General features: G+C 46.0%; 1 protein-coding gene and 1 long non-coding RNA gene across 6 annotated transcripts in view; both read left to right on the plus strand.

Annotated features, from left to right (window-relative positions):
- Window positions 1-16,334, plus strand: part of SOX6 (SRY-box transcription factor 6) — a 548,208-nt gene that overhangs the window by 124,950 nt on the left and 406,924 nt on the right. The window lies entirely within an intron of this gene.
- LOC309565057 overlaps window positions 1-16,334 on the plus strand; it is a 654,865-nt gene that overhangs the window by 12,429 nt on the left and 626,102 nt on the right. The window lies entirely within an intron of this gene.

Genomic DNA, 16,334 nt, shown 5'->3' on the forward strand with positions numbered 1-16,334 from the left:
CAGAACCCAGCGTGTAATGTGGCAGAACCCAGCGTGTAATGTGGCAGAACCCAGCATGTAATGTGGCAGAACTCAGCGGGTAACGTGGCAGAACCCAGCATGTAACGTGGCATAACCCAGCATGTAACGTGGCATAACCCAGCATGTAACGTTGCAGAACCCAGCGTGTAACGTGGCAGAACCCAGCATGTAACGTGGCAGGCTGCTGCTTCCTCAGGTCCATCTGCAATGATATTTGTGGAGTTTTCAGGTCCACCATTATTGTAATGTGACTTTTTAGAGGCTGAACATCTGTATTTATTATTAAAAAGGAAAAAGGGGGTTTGGGACTTTAAATGAAACATATACTCAATACGTCTCCATCCCTGAGTCAAAAAGAAGAAAAGGGTTTGTTTGGGACTTTATATGAGGCATGTTGGTATCCAAAAAATAGTCAATGGTTGAAAAAAACGTATGTTTAATCTGTGGTAACAAATACATAGCATGTTCCAATAATACATACATACATCATGTCCACATACATGTCATATAGTAAATAAACATACAATCACAGTAGAAAGGTACAACATATTAAAAGTAAGATGCATCCTATGAGCCCTACACGTTTCGTGAAATGTTTTCACTTCTTCAGGGTCGGGCTCATCATCAATCTGCAATAAAACATATTAAAATAGTAAAACATTGTAAATCCAAACACTAGAGAGAGGTAGTTACCAGGGGGAGGAAAATCCCTCCCCCAGAAATACTTACATGCACACTGTATGTAAAGTGGAAGACCTGCAGCAAAATAGGCTGCTCATGAAGTCTGTTATGGGAGCTGTGGTAGAAGGACTTAGAGTACAAACCAGGAGCATATCAAAGACCTCCAACAAGAAGGAGTGATCAAAAAAGTTTGGTATGGGCTCCAATGTTATAACTTGTAAAAACATTTAAAAAATCATGTCAGAAAAAATGTACAATTGAAATGTACTAACTAATGTCAGTAAAAGGAACCCATAACCTTAAGACAAAGAATATATAGGAATCCAATAAATACAGGTTGGGAGCTCGTCCGGGATCCAGCCTCAAAAAAGTAACAACAATGCCATTTGTAAAGTGCTAATATTACTGGATCTCATGTCCCTGAGAAATACCCCTATGGGAAAGATAAAGATGGTGGTAATATTCAGAAAAGAAAAGAATCAGAAAAGTGTAGTGAGGAAAAAATAGAAGAAGAATCGTTGATCAGAGTGAATCCGTAGCCAAAAAGAACCAATGGATACAAATAGGGTGGATACAATCTTACATCCAGGAGAAACATTCTCAATGGGAAAAATAGGATAACGAGTAATGAGAAACATTGAGGCAATTGAATCTGTATTTATTAGATTATTATATATGTGAATTTGGTAATGCAGGTTTGTTCAGCATAAAAGTTTAGCACGCTCATTGTTTTGAATTGTTTTGAACTCCCTCATGTGAACACAGCAAATTTTTATGCCAAATAAACCAGCATCACCAGATTCAATGAGAGTCCTGGACTGGAATGACCCGGGTAATTCACACATATAAGAACCTAATAAATACAGATATTTAATCTCACATAACAGTGCTGGGGCAACTGGAAATGTGAGCATCACAGCAGGCAGACCCTGAGGAAGCAGCAGCTTGCCCATGCTACATGTTGGGTTCTTAGCCCCACTACTCCAGCTAACTGACTTACCTACCTGGGATGTGCTGTCTTCATGTTTCTCATGGGGTATTTCTCAGGGACATGAATTCCAGTATAATAACACTTTACATACTGCATTGTTGTTACTTTTTTAGGAATGGATCCCGGACAAGCCCCCCAACCCATATGTATTTAATTCTTGTATAGACTCTTGCACACAGACACCTAAAAGTGCCACCATTTTAGGCATTTAGGCTTTTTTTTTTTTTAAATGATCTAAATGTAGCCCATTTTTTTTTTGGGGGGGGGGGGGGTCTTGTGCATGCACAGGCGCATAAACTTGTGCCACTTATAGATCAGTAGAAATAAAAATCTGTGCTGCTGGATAGTATTTTAGGCATTTATGCATGTATAGGAACACATACTCATGTACAAAACACCCCAAGAAAAGCGAGAAGAATTTCTCCACATGTGTATGTGTGAAAACGCACAAATGCACACATTTACTATACAGCCCATCCTCACATTTAAAAAATGGGTGCGCTAGATGTGAGCAATGTGTGTTGAACCAAAAGGTAAAACACAATGAACAAAATACCTAATGAATAAATATACACAGATATTATAAATGGTGCACAATGTGAACAAAAACGTGCTATGGAAATATGAGCAGTCCTAAACAAGTCCAAAATAAAAAAAAAGCTGAAATCTTCTTGATGGTGAATGAAGGTGAAGAAGAGGACGTGCAAACACCAAATCCCTCTTGGCACCCACGTGTAAAGAAAAGAGAGGTAATACCCTTACCAACTCAACATAATAAAACATTCATTCACCATCAAGAAGATTTCAGCTTTTTTTTTTCATTTTGGACTTGTTTTGGATTGCTCATATTTCCATAGCACGTTTTTGTACACATTGTGCACTATTTATAATATCTGTGTTTATTTATTCATTAGTTATTTTGTTCATTGTGTTTTCCCTTTTGGTTCAACATACATTGCTCACATCTAGCGCACCCATTTTTTGCACATCACACATTTACTTTATCAAGGTTAAAGTTTCGGTTGCTGCTGGAGATTCATTTTTTGTTTGCGCACCTCATTCTTCAACATCCTCACATTTAGACTCAGGAACTTTCTGCCAGATATCTGATGTTCATACATCAGTACCATGAGCATGACCCAGGCCAGTCCAGCCATAGAGTCCTATTGGATCCGGTGATGCTGGTATGTTCGGTATAATAACACGGTGGTATTTGGCACATTTTGTTTATTTTAATTCGCTCATGCTAACTGTTCATATTGTTGCTATTTTATTCCTTTTTCAATTACATTACAAAGTATCTAATAAAGATTGTTACATTCTAGAGATCACATAGTGGTGCTAATTTTTTTCTATGGTGGATAAATTTTTTTCCTGCGGGTCTGTGGTGTACATTGTTTTCTTTTTTTTTTACACAAATATTTGATTGTCTGTAGTGAAAAAGTCGAAGGTGATCACTCCTGTCATTCGAGGTGACAGTAAAGACATTTTTTACACTTCAATCTTTTTATTGTGAATTTAAATTGAAGGAAAAAAATAAAGAGATTACATTTTCAGAGATTTAATTCTGAAGACAAACTATTTAGATTTTCTTTTTTAGTATTTTTTTTAAAGTTATTATTAGAAGTGAGCTGTACATAAATATATATATATATATATATATAAAGCCACAGATATTTAAAACAAACCGGCTGATGCGGGAATGCTGCGCTCATTTCCATCGCCAATAATAGCCGTAATGTCATTTTCATGGCTTGGTGCAATTTAATAAACTCGGGATAATTGCTCAATAAACAAGTTTCCTTCGTACGTCTTTCAGTGTGGAATAATAAATTACTGACATCTCAGATGACATGGTGTGGAAACAGCGAATAAGTGACCCTTAAAAAAAAAAAAAAGATTTAAATAATATTGCAGACTTAAAAATAATCATTCAACGCAACTCGCTGAAGAGGAAAAAAAAAAAGAGAAAATAGATTTGAATGAGGACAAATAATCCTGTGTTTGGGGAAAACGACATTAAATTTTTTTTGGGGGGGAGGGAGTTTGAAAAGTTTTTGGAGGGCGGCGCGGCGTTCGCAGCTGAATGAAGTTTGTGTTGAAGTGTTTTTCTATCCACTTAACACAGAAGGTTTATGTTCGGCTTCTGGTCTGTCTGTGGTTTCTCCGCAGCCTGCGAGACATTAAATATCAGATCTGAAACCCAAACAGAAGATTGGCAGAGTGAAAGGGGCTTTCTCTGCAATTGTTATTCTAAGAATAAACCGGGCCTGGTGACTTTCCTATAATCTGCGCTCATTTAGCATTGTGTGCGAGGCCGCTGCACACACACTGCCCCGTATTGTGCGTCCGCAAATAAAACCACGCTCTGCTTTTTTTTTTTTTCTTTTTCCAGAAGATTTTTGGAACTTACGACATCACTGTTTGAAAAGTTCCACAGCTGCACAATGCGCTTTTTATGGCTCGGCGACCTGAATAATACGATTATTGAGCGTGTCGTTAGATGTTTATGATGGTGAGTTAGGTGTTTAAATAACGATTGCAGAGTACGCCCAGGCACGCCGCCAAACATAAATCTATATGGGAATTATGGCCCTGTCATTGGAAAGCAAGCTGGTATTTGGCTACTTGTGCGCCCCCCTGATTATAGAATACAGCGGCGGGGCGCTCGGGGCTTTGGACGAACCCGCTAAAGCTGTACAGGAACAATGCTTAGAGTAGATGGAAACTCCGACTACTCTGGTTTTCATAAACACATCTTTGTTTTCACTGTATTTCATCCTTTGTTAGCTGTCAGTTCTGTGGATCTCCTGAGGCCTCTTTTCAGCCACTTCCTGTCTCCATTCACTCCAGTGATGGGTGAATGGGATTTTATAGCATGGATTTTTTGAAGGTGACAACGTGACCATGTCTGCCATTGTCACTTGTGCTCTCCACCAGGGGTGTGAGATATGGCATCTGCTCTGCGATATAATTGTGTCATCTAATTTTCAGCCTTCTTCTGATTGGGATTTGTGGTATTCACCAATGACCAGTCCTGAGACTTCACTGTAGCACCAAAGATATTCCCATTTTACATAATAATTATTTGTATAGCAGGTTTCTTCCTGGGACTCAAAAAACTCTCTCTGCAATCCAAGTGATCTAATGATAATCGAACTTTGTGACTTCTTGAATTCGATCATTTCTTTGGGTTTAAAGATGACAAATGTCACACCCAAAAGACAAAGTTATTAGTGAAATGAAACACAATTTAAAATTCCCCCCAAAAAGCCAAAAACAAAGTGAACAGATCCCAGACCAAATAAATCCTGGATGAACCCTCAACCAGATCCCAGACCATCTGAATAAAACTCAGGTGAACCCCCAACCAGATCCCAGACCATCTGAATAAATCCCAGAAGAATCCCCAACCAGATACCAGACCATCTGAATAAATCCAGGACGAACCCCCAACCAGATCCCAGCCAATCTAAATAAATCCCGGACGAACCCCCAACCAGATCTAAGACCATCGGAATAAATCCCGGACAAACCCCCAACCAGATCCCATCCAATCTAAATAAATCCCAGACGAACCCCCAACCAGATCCCAGACCATCTGAATAAATGCCGGACGAACCCCCAACCAGATCCAAGACCATCTGAATAAATCCCGGACGAACCCCCAACCAGATAACAGACCATCTGAATAAATCCCGGACGAACCCCCTTCCAGATCTCAGACCATCTGAATAAATCCTGGACGAACCCTCAACCAGATACCAGACAATCTGAATAAATGCCGGACGAACCCCCAACCAGATAACAGACCATCTGAATAAATCCCGGACGAACCCCCAACCAGATAACAGACCATCTGAATAAATCCCGGACGAACCCCCTTCCAGATCTCAGACCATCTGAATAAATCCTGGACGAACCCCCAACCAGATCCCAGACCATCTGAATAAATGCCGGACGAACCCCCAACCAGATAACAGACCATCTGAATAAATCCCGGACGAACCCCCAACCAGATAACAGACCATCTGAATAAATGCCGGACGAACCCCCAACCAGATAACAGACCATCTGAATAAATCCCGGACGAACCCCCAACCAGATAACAGACCATCTGAATAAATGCCGGACGAACCCCCAACCAGATCCAAGACCATCTGAATAAATCCCGGACGAACCCCCAACCAGATAACAGACCATCTGAATAAATCCCGGACGAACCCCCTTCCAGATCTCAGACCATCTGAATAAATCCTGGACGAACCCTCAACCAGATACCAGACAATCTGAAAAAATCCCGGACGAACCCTCAACCAGATAACAGACCATCTGAATAAATCCCGGATGAACCCCCAACCAGATCTCAGACCATCTGAATAAATCCCGGACGAACCCCCAACCAGATACAAGGCCATCTGAAAAAATCCCGGACGAAACCCCAACCAGATTTCAGGCCATCTGAATAAATCCCTGATGAACCCCCAACCAGATCCCAGACCAGCTGAATAAACCCCCAACCTCGACCTGAACCCAACACCCAACAGAACTCCAAACCAGCATTTACCGTTATCCCCAACTGTCCCGGAAGCAGAACACCAACATATACCTTAAAAAGAACACCATGTAATCTGCCAAAAATAAAACCAAAGTTGGCGCTATGGTAACAAACGTGGGCTGCTAGCAACAATACATATTGATATATAAATCCTGATGAGTATGTATAACAACAATGCAATACAGTAAAAACAATGTAACCCTTTAATTTCATTGTATCCAGAGGGTGTGAACACATTGAAGGATATTTCACATTACGGGGCAAAACATGCAATATTTAAGAATATTCCTAAAATTTATCTTAACCCGAAATATCTCCATATTCACCATCATGACTTTCACTTTTGCTGCAATCCATTATTGTATACAAACTTTTTTTTTTTACCAAGACACTACGTTACATCTCATCTGGGCCCAAAATGTATCAGAATTATTACTGGCACCTCGCTGAGCTCGTCCATCTTCAACTTCTACTATATGCCACATTGTTCCACTACGAGGGACATTTTATATATATATATATATTAGTAGAGTGGGGGAGGGGTGGATCCCCAGCCAGGTTTTGTTGTGTCTCTATTGAGGAGATTTACTCTTACTTCTTGTTGTGTCACCAAAACAGGAAGTGGATATGAATGGTCTAAGGTTCACACCTGGAGCGCACAGGAATGCATGTCTGTGTGATTCCTATGCGACTCGGTGTGGTACGCTTATCAGCCGTCCATTTGAATGGGCTGAAATCACACTGGATTGCTCTAAATGTTGTACATATGCTACTTTTGAAAAAAAAAAACTGCGTTGCAGGCAACTCACTGCGTTTGCGATCTGCATTTGGGGCATCATGGGGGTTATTTTGACACTCATAGCAGATCACACACCCAGTGCGATTTGAACGCGGCGTGGGAAACAAACACAAAATGCAGGTTTCCAGCTCTGGGTTCTGGTGTGAATGACTCCTAAGGCTTCTTTAACACGTGTGCGACTTGGGATCCAACTTGTGAGACCCCAAGTCCCTGGACATGTGAAATTCAAAGTATTTTTATAAGAGCTGTTCTTACTGATACTACAGAAGTTGCTGCGACTTTAGAAAAGGTTCCTGCACTTCTTTGGACCAAAGTTGCATCAAAAGTCTGACCAGAGAATGGAAAGTCAGATTAAAGTCGCACCAAAAGTCGCACTGGAAATCGTGCAACTTTGGAGACACTCTAATGTAAAAGGACCAACAAGGTGTTTTGATGTAGAGGTTATCAGTAGATATTTACACTAAGGCCCCATCCAGACCTTCTGTAGCGGGAACAAGCGCTTCCGCTCGCTATTTGTGAAGTGCGATTTACACAGGGAAACACGCGTTCTTGCATGGGGCAGCCTGTTCACTACAGTGGGCTGCTCTATGCACATTTGTAGCCCACAAGACGCTCCCTTTTGTGCGATAAGCTTAGTGTGACTTTTAACCTCACGTTTTGCCGAGATCCCATACTGTGACAATCGCGGCAGAATTGCACGGCGTTTGTGCACGCGCTTGCCTGTGATTTCAAATTGCCTTATGTGAACGGGGCTGAGCCAACAGGAAACATAAAAAGATGATACTACTTAGAAAAATGAAACAATGTAACACTTTTCTTTCATTGTGACTTTGTTACTTTTATTGGACCAGAAATTTCTGAAGGATAAAACCGGTGATGGAAATATTGATTGATTGCTGTCCTTGGGGTGATTCCTGGTGGGTGTAGATGGGTGGGGACTCAGGATCAGGTGCAATGTATGCAGAGAATAAATCCGTGGTCGATGAAAATTGTAAAGAGCTGCGCAAGCTGTTGGCGCTTTGTAAATCCTGTGGTGTAAGAGAGCTGCGCTAAACACGCATGTGATTAATGTAACATTCAAAAAAATAGGTATCATTCAAAAAAGTATAAATAGTCTAAACATTCAAATAGTAATCCCAATAGTCCCAAATCAAAAATAATATTCAGTCCTTGTGGGTGAAAATAAGTGATAAAACTCCCATGAACAAAAAGTAGAAAAAATAATCCTCCAGTGTACCCCAGGACGATTGTGATGAAACGCGTCAGAAGGAGCGGCGTTCTGACGTCACCACGCTGCTCAGACGATCCAGAAAGGAGCTGACCAGCTTTTTTTTCTATATGCTATGTAAAAGTATTTGACGTACAGTAAGTGCAATCTTCTTTTATTTGATTAAATTAGTTTGGTTTTACACTATGGTGAGTATTATCTCTTTTTGGGAACCCCTATGAGATCTACGGTGTGTGGGAGGATCCTCGCTCTCAGTGTTTTGGGGATAATTCTGACATCCATCCTTGCTGAGTTAATCTATTGGGAATCTTGAGGAGTTCTAGATCACCCTGATGGCTAGATCAGAGGCCCTGGCTGGGCAGTAGCCGCAAGTGTATAACCCATACTCTGGTGGGCCAACTACCATTATCTTGTTGAGGAAAATGTAAAGTTAATACCAAGGTCTTATCTTCAATAACTCCAGATTAGGAAACATGTAAATATCCGTAAAAGCACCTGAGACTATTTCATGTATTATCACCCAGCTGTTACTGCGGGATCTCCCAAGTATTCTGACAATTGTCTGTGCTGCCAAGTTATAGAGGTCCTGATGAAGCAATTGAATGTGAAACACGTTGACCTCTTAGAACGACCAGCATAGATACAGTGATTGTTAGACTATTTGGTATACTGTATGAGAGCCTTGGCTCTTTTTTTCTTTGGTTTAAAACCTTTTTAACAAGATAAAGTTGTTGTGCAATAAATTTGATACTTTTATACAGGGCTTTTTTTTCTCAGAGAATAGGTGCAGGAACTCCCCCCTTCTGGGTCACCCCTAGTCCTTGTGGTAAGACCGTGCCTTGGCTCACCCCCTACCCACAGCTGAACACTGTGCCTTGGTCCCATCCCCTACCTACCTCTGAACACTGTGCCTTGGTCCTACCCCCTACCTACCTCTGAACACCGTGCCTTTGTCCCTTACCCTACCTACCTCTGAACACCGTGCCTTGGTCCTACCCCCTACCTACCTCTGAACACCGTGCCTTGGTCCCATACCCTACCTACCTCTGAACACTGTGCTTTGGTCCCACCCCTTACCCACCTCTGAGCATCATGCCTTGGTCCCACCCCCTACCCACCTCTGAATACTGTACCTTGGTCCCATCCCCTAAATACCTCTGAAAACCGTGCCTTGGTCCCACCCCCTACCCACCTCTGAACACGGTGCCTTGGTCCCACCCCCTACCCACCTCTGAACACCATGCCTTGGTCCCACCCCCTTCCCACCTCTGAACACCGTGCCTTGGTCCCACCCCCTACCCACCTCTGAACACGGTGCCTTGGTCCCACCCCCTACCCATCTCTGAACACCGTGCCTTGGTCCCACCCCCTACCCACCTCCCAGTACCACCCTTTTTAGAGAATACAGAACCAAATATCAATTGTGGTGCTAAATAGTTTGTATGTAATTTGTTAATGATAACAATAAAAGCAGTAAAATAAATCCCCTGCAGTCAGCAAAAATAGAACCCCCCCCCCATCAACAACAGATCCCCCCAAGCCACAATAGAATCCACCCCAGCAACAAAAGTTCCCCTGCAGCAACAATGGATTCCCCCTTTGCAACAATAGACCCCCCATACAGCAACAATGGACCACCCACAACAAAATAGCACACCCAGCAACAAAAGATTCACCCCAGTAACATTAGAGCCTCCCAGAAGCAACAACCAATCTCCCAGCAGACAGCATCAATAGATCCAGTAGCCAGCAATAATAGACCCCTCCCTTAACAGTAGATCCTGCCCTGCAACATAAGACCCCCCCCCTCATCCAGTAACAATAGATCTCACACAAAACAGATCCCCAACAGTCGCGATAGATCCCCCAGCAGCCAACATCAGTATACCCTCCAGCACACGCCTTGCCATTACATTCAGTGCTGGAGGTGCCAGAACTGCGTTCCCCCGCGTTCCCCACGTTCCCCGCGTTCCCCGCGTTCCTGCTGAACAAAAGCCCTGCTTTTATATGTATTATTCTGAACAGTCCTCCTTTTTGGTACCGGTAAAGTCCGACATCTTTCTAGCAATTTTTTATTTTTTTCAGTTGATTATATGGATGAGGTACCCAATAAGCCCCTTCCTCCGCTTTGTCCCGTATAATAATAATAATTATTATAATAAATATCCTTTATCATGAACATCATAGAAAATTCTCCAGGAAACCACGATGACATCATAGAATGTTGATGACAAATTAACCACTTCTGGACTGGAAGGATTTTCCCCCTTAATGAGCAGGACATTTTTTGCGATTCGGCACTGCGATATTTTACCTGACAATTGCGCAATTTTGGTGGGATTTGATCACCTCTGCGATTTTTATTTTTTGAGCTATAAACAAAGCGACAATTCCGAAAAAAAAGCAATATTTTTCACATTCTGCTATATAACATTCCCAATAAATAAAATGTAACACTCACATTTTTTTAACATTTTAGGCCAATTTGTTTTCTATTACATATTTTTGGTAAAAAAAAATCCTAATAAGCGTATTTTGATTGGTTTGGGCAAAAGTTATCGCCTCGACAAACTAGGGGAAAGATTTATGTAATTTTTATTTATTTATTTATTTATTTTTTTACCTAGTAATGGCGGCGATCTGCGATTTTTAGCAGGACTGCGACATTGCGGCGGACAGATCGGACCCCTAACTGACATTTTTGACACTTTTTGGGGGGGCCACTGACATTACTACAGTAATCAGTGCTAAAAAATCTGCACTGTCACTGTAATAATGACACTGGCAGGGAAGGGGATAACCCAGGGGTGATCAAAGGGTTAAGTGTGAGCCTAGGGGAGTGTTTTCTAACTGTATGGGGGCGTGGCTTGTGAAATGATCATAGAGACCTGTGTTCCTATATAGATGGATCACAGGCGCTCTATGATCATTTCAGAGAGAAGAACAGTCAGCTGTGATTACAACAGCTGACCTTTCTTCTCTTTCAGCGGGGAGCGATCATGGGGGGAATTGCGGCTGCCGGTCCCATGGATTGGCATCCTTAGTGCCTGGTGGGGGCTGGAGCGCACTGCCGGTGGGGCGTGCTTGCCCCCCAACACCACGCACGTGACTGACTACGGGCTACGTCATTTCACGTGGCCGAGGCAGCCTGCCGCAGTAAATATGCGGCGGGCGGTCAGCAAGGGGTTAAGGTCGATGACTGGGATTGGTGTTCTAGGTTTTGCCCAATTTAAGAAACGCAGTCAGGTGGACCCTGCATATTACCCCTCCCCCCCGGGGATATTCGCTTCTTCCATTTTCAGGTGACTTTGTTCGCCAGCAGAATAAACAGCGGCAGACGCGGTAAATAAAAGCGTCTTTTTGTGCCCACAGAGCGCGTTTGTCTGATAAGTTTATTATTGGCGTGATTTTTCCAGCTGCCTTTTCTGGCGGTCTGGTGGCGGCGGGCGCAATACAATGGGCCCCATACTTCACAAATCACCTTTCTCCTTTAAAAGGGTCTCTCATTATGTCGCGGCGCACATTAGCGAGGCCGCGAGCCTCCCGTCTACCTAAACAATACATAACATGCTAATTACGGCGTCCTTCCAGCCCGGCGCGGCGGTTTGAAAACAGGCATTTTTAATTTGCAGACTTTAATGAGTGCATTATAACAAATGGCCGGGGGAAAAAAAAAACTGGGAGCGCGTCTCATGTTCCACCAGCGAGGCCTGGAGTAACGGCGTTGGCGGCGGCCGCGTATATTAAAAAAAAAAAAAAAGAAGTCATAACGTGACCTTTGGCTGGGATGAAAGGCGGTTTTTCTGACGGATCCCTTTTGTTGGACGCGTCAGCCATTACCGGCGGCGATTAATCTGGGTAAATGCACCATTACACCAGTAATCCGCGTCCTTCTGTCAGTGTCGCTTTTAATTAAATAAGTGACGGCGTTGGGGGGAAGATCGCACTTTGAGCCGCGATTGCCGCCACAAAGACTTCCCTGATAAGATGGAGATTAAAGGAATTCATTCTCTGTGCAGGAAACGGCTTCTTCTGTGCGGGGAGAAGAGGACCGGTCTGCGTTCATATCACCCGAATCGCAGCGAATATCCGAACCGCGAGAAAATCCCCGCACAGCGCTAAAATAAATCCAAACCTTCCATCAGAAATGTCATAGAATGCCGATTACTGTCCTCCCATGTGGTGGCTGCCTTCGTTTTCTCCTTGTTCTCACCTGTTGATCCTGCCAGTAACACACTTCCTGTCCTGGGGTGACAACGCTCAATGTGATGAATCTATGGAGGAGCAGTGTTGTCACACTTCTACATGACTACAGAACACCTCCCCCTCTCCTCATCTCTCAGTAACACACTTCCTGTCCCGGGGTAACAACGCTCAATGTGCTGAATCCATGGAGTAGCAGTGTGGTCACCCTAGGACAGGACTACAGAACACCTCCCCCTCTCCTCATCTCTCAGTAACACACTTCCTGTCCTGGGAAGACAAATGTGCTGAATCTATGGAGGAGCAGTGTTGTCACCATAGGGTAGGACTACAGAACACCTCCCCCTCTCCTCATCTCTCAGTAACACACTTCCTGTCCCGGGGTGACAGGACTACAGAACACCTCCTCTCTCCTCATTTCTCAGTAACACACTTCCTGTCCCGGGGTTACAACACTTAATGTGATGAATCTATAGAGGAGCAGTGTTGTCACCGTGGGGCAGGACTACATGACACCTCCCCTCTCCTCATCTCTCAGTAACACACATCCTGTCCTGGGGTGACAATGCCCAATGTGCTGAATCTATGGGGGTCGGCAGTTGGGCCCTCCGGGGGGGTCGACAGTTGGGCTCTCTGGGGGTTGGCAGTTGGGCCCTCTGGGAGGTTGGGCCCTCTGGGGGTTGGCAGGTAAGCCCTCTGGGGGTCGACGGTTGGGCTCTCTGGGGCTTGGCGGTTGGGCCCTCTTGGGGTTGGGCCCTCTGGGGGTTGGCGATTGGGCCCTCTGGGGGGGTCGGTGGTTTGGCCCTCTGGGGGTTGGCGGCTGGGCCCTCTGGGGGTCGGCGGCTGGGCCCTCTGGGGGTCGGCGGTTGGACCTTCTGGGGGTCGGCGGTTGGACCCTCTGGGGATCGGCGGTTGGGCCCTCTGGGGGGTCGGTGGTTGGGCCATCTGGGGGTCGGCGGTTGGGCCCACTGGGGAATGGCGGTTGAGCCCTCTGGGGGTTGCCGTTGGGCCCCCTGGGGGTCGGCAGTTGGACCCTCTGGGGGTCGGCAGTTGGGCCCTCCTGGGTGTCGGTGGTTTGGCCCTCTGGGGGTTGGCGGTTGGGCCCTCTGGGGGGTCGGTGGTTGGGCCCTCTGGGGGTTGGCGGTTGGGCCCTCTGGGGTGTCGGTGGTTGGGCCCTCTGGGAGTTGGCAGTTGGGCCCTCTGGGGTGTCAGTGGTTGGGCCCTCTGGGGGTCGGCGGTTGGGCCCTCTGGGGGTCGGCGGTTGGGCCCTCTGGGGTGTCGGTGGTTGGGCCCTCTGGGGTGTCGGTGGTTGGGCCCTCTGGGGGTCGGCGATTGGGCCCTCTGGGGGGTCGGTGGTTGGGCCCTCTGGGGTGTCGGTGGTTGGGCCCTCTGGGGTGTCGGTGGTTGGGCCCTCTGGGGGTCGGCGGTTGGGCCCTCTGGGGTGTCGGTGGTTGGGCCCTCTGAGGGTCAGCGGTTGAGCCCTCTGGGGGTCGGACCATAGAACTCATCAGATTCAGAGGGTCCGATGTTGAAGTTTATTTATTGGAGTTTTGGAAGCTTCTCACAGCAACCAGTCAGATTCTGGCTTCCATGTTCCCAGCACAGTATGGTGCTATGAAAGGGAGATCCTGATTGGATGATGTGAACTCTCTGATCCCCCTAAATAAACTTTTGAAGAAGGCGAGAGGTCCATCAAGAGCTTCAAAGGAGCGCGGCCCCGCATCGGCTGAGCCCGGCACACAGAGGAATCTTTATGGCCGCCGTTCCCTCACCATTATTTCTCAAGTCCACAACAATAGCTTGTTGATTCAATGGGGGGACGCGGGACAATGGCGGCCTGTGTTTGGCGCTGGAGCAGCATTCTAATGTCCTCCCCTATTAATGGGCCTCATTATTGTCCCCGCGGACTGGGCCTCACGAGGACGAATATTTCCCGGCGTACGTCATTATTTTAGCAAATCTCGAATTAGCTCATCATGGTGTCCGCTCTGCGAAAATCGCGGCTAATTAGGGCAGCCCGCGAGGCGATCGGCTTGTGAGCCGATGAGTTAAAAGGTAGAAGTCGGGACGGCCCGGCGGAGAAGGTGCTAAAAAAGAGGATTAAACAGTTGCCGTAGTAACATCAAACTTCCATCTGCCGGCGGACAATGGGCTTTTGTCTGACCCCCACCTTGGTGTAAAAATTGGTTTTGTTTGGAGGGGACAGGGCCTCTTCTATGAGCGCTTGGAAGGCCGCCTGCGTCTGAAAGGTCACCCCGCGATGTGAGGACACTGAGGTGCATTGTGGTCCGGCGACAATACGCCATTGTCATGTCCTATTATTCCCCGCCAGACCATGAAATAAATACCCGCGCTTTAATCAGCTGAAAGACGAGAGAGATATGAAGAGCGAGCCGCCAACAAAGAGCACCTGGGACCCGTCACCACCTGAGGGCGCCGCAAAGGGTTAATCATAAGAAGCAATGGAGCCAAAAACTTCTGACCAATGGCTGACTGCGAGACGAGAAACGATATTATACCAATATACCCATAACTAGGGGGAGATTAGAGTGTAAGCTCCTCTGCTACAGAGACTGATGTGACTGTGGGGGAGGGGACATTAGAGTGTAAGCTCCTCTGCTACAGAGACTGATGTGACTGTGGGGGAGGGGACATTAGAGTGTAAGCTCCTCTGGTACAGAGACTAATGTGACTGTGGGGGAGGGGACATTAGAGTGTAAGCTTCTCTGGTACAGAGACTGATTTGACTGTGGGGGGGGGGGGGGCATTAGAGTGTAAGCTCCTCTGCTACAGAGACTGATGTGACAGTGGGGGAGGGGACATCAGAGTGTAAGCTCCTCTGGTACAGAGACTGATGTGACTGTGGGGGGGGGGGACATTAGAGTGTAAGCTCCTCTGGTACAGAGACTGATGTGACTGTGGGGGAGGGGACATTAGAGTGTAAGCTCCTCTGGTACAGAGACTGATGTGACAGTGGGGGAGGGGACATCAGAGTGTAAGCTCCTCTGGTACAGAGACTGATGTGACTGTGGGGGAGGAGACATTAGAGTGTAAGCTCCTCTGGTACAGAGACTGATGTGACTGTGGGGGAGGAGACATTAGAGTGTAAGCTCCTCTGGTACAGAGACTGATGTGACAGTGGGGGAGGGGACATTAGAGTGTAAGCTCCTCTGGTACAGAGACTGATGTGAATGTGGGGGAGGGGACATTAGAGTGTAAGCTCCTCTGGTACAGAGACTGATTTGACTGTGGGGGGGGGGGGGGGCATTAGAGTGTAAGCTCCTCTGCTACAGAGACTGATGTGACAGTGGGGGAGGGGACATCAGAGTGTAAGCTCCTCTGGTACAGAGACTGATGTGATTGTGGGGGGGGGGGGACATTAGAGTGTAAGCTCCTCTGGTACAGAGACTGATGTGACTGTGGGGGAGGGGACATTAGAGTGTAAGCTCCTCTGGTACAGAGACTGATGTGACAGTGGGGGAGGGGACATCAGAGTGTAAGCTCCTCTGGTACAGAGACTGATGTGACTGTGGGGGAGGAGACATTAGAGTGTAAGCTCCTCTGGTACAGAGACTGATGTGACTGTGGGGGAGGAGACATTAGAGTGTAAGCTCCTCTGGTACAGAGACTGATGTGACAGTGGGGGAGGGGACATTAGAGTGTAAGCTCCTCTGGTACAGAGACTGATGTGAATGTGGGGGAGGGGACATTAGAGTGTAAGCTCCTCTGGTACAGAGACTGATGTGAATGTGGGGGAGGGGACATTAGAGTGTAAGCTCCTCTGGTACAGAGACTGATGTGACTGTGGGGGAGGGGACATTAGAGTGTAAGCTCCTCTGGTACAGAGACTGAT

This window comes from Pelophylax lessonae (genome assembly GCF_965119305.1).
Source record: "Pelophylax lessonae genome assembly, chromosome: 10".
Lineage (NCBI taxonomy): Eukaryota > Metazoa > Chordata > Amphibia > Anura > Ranidae > Pelophylax > Pelophylax lessonae.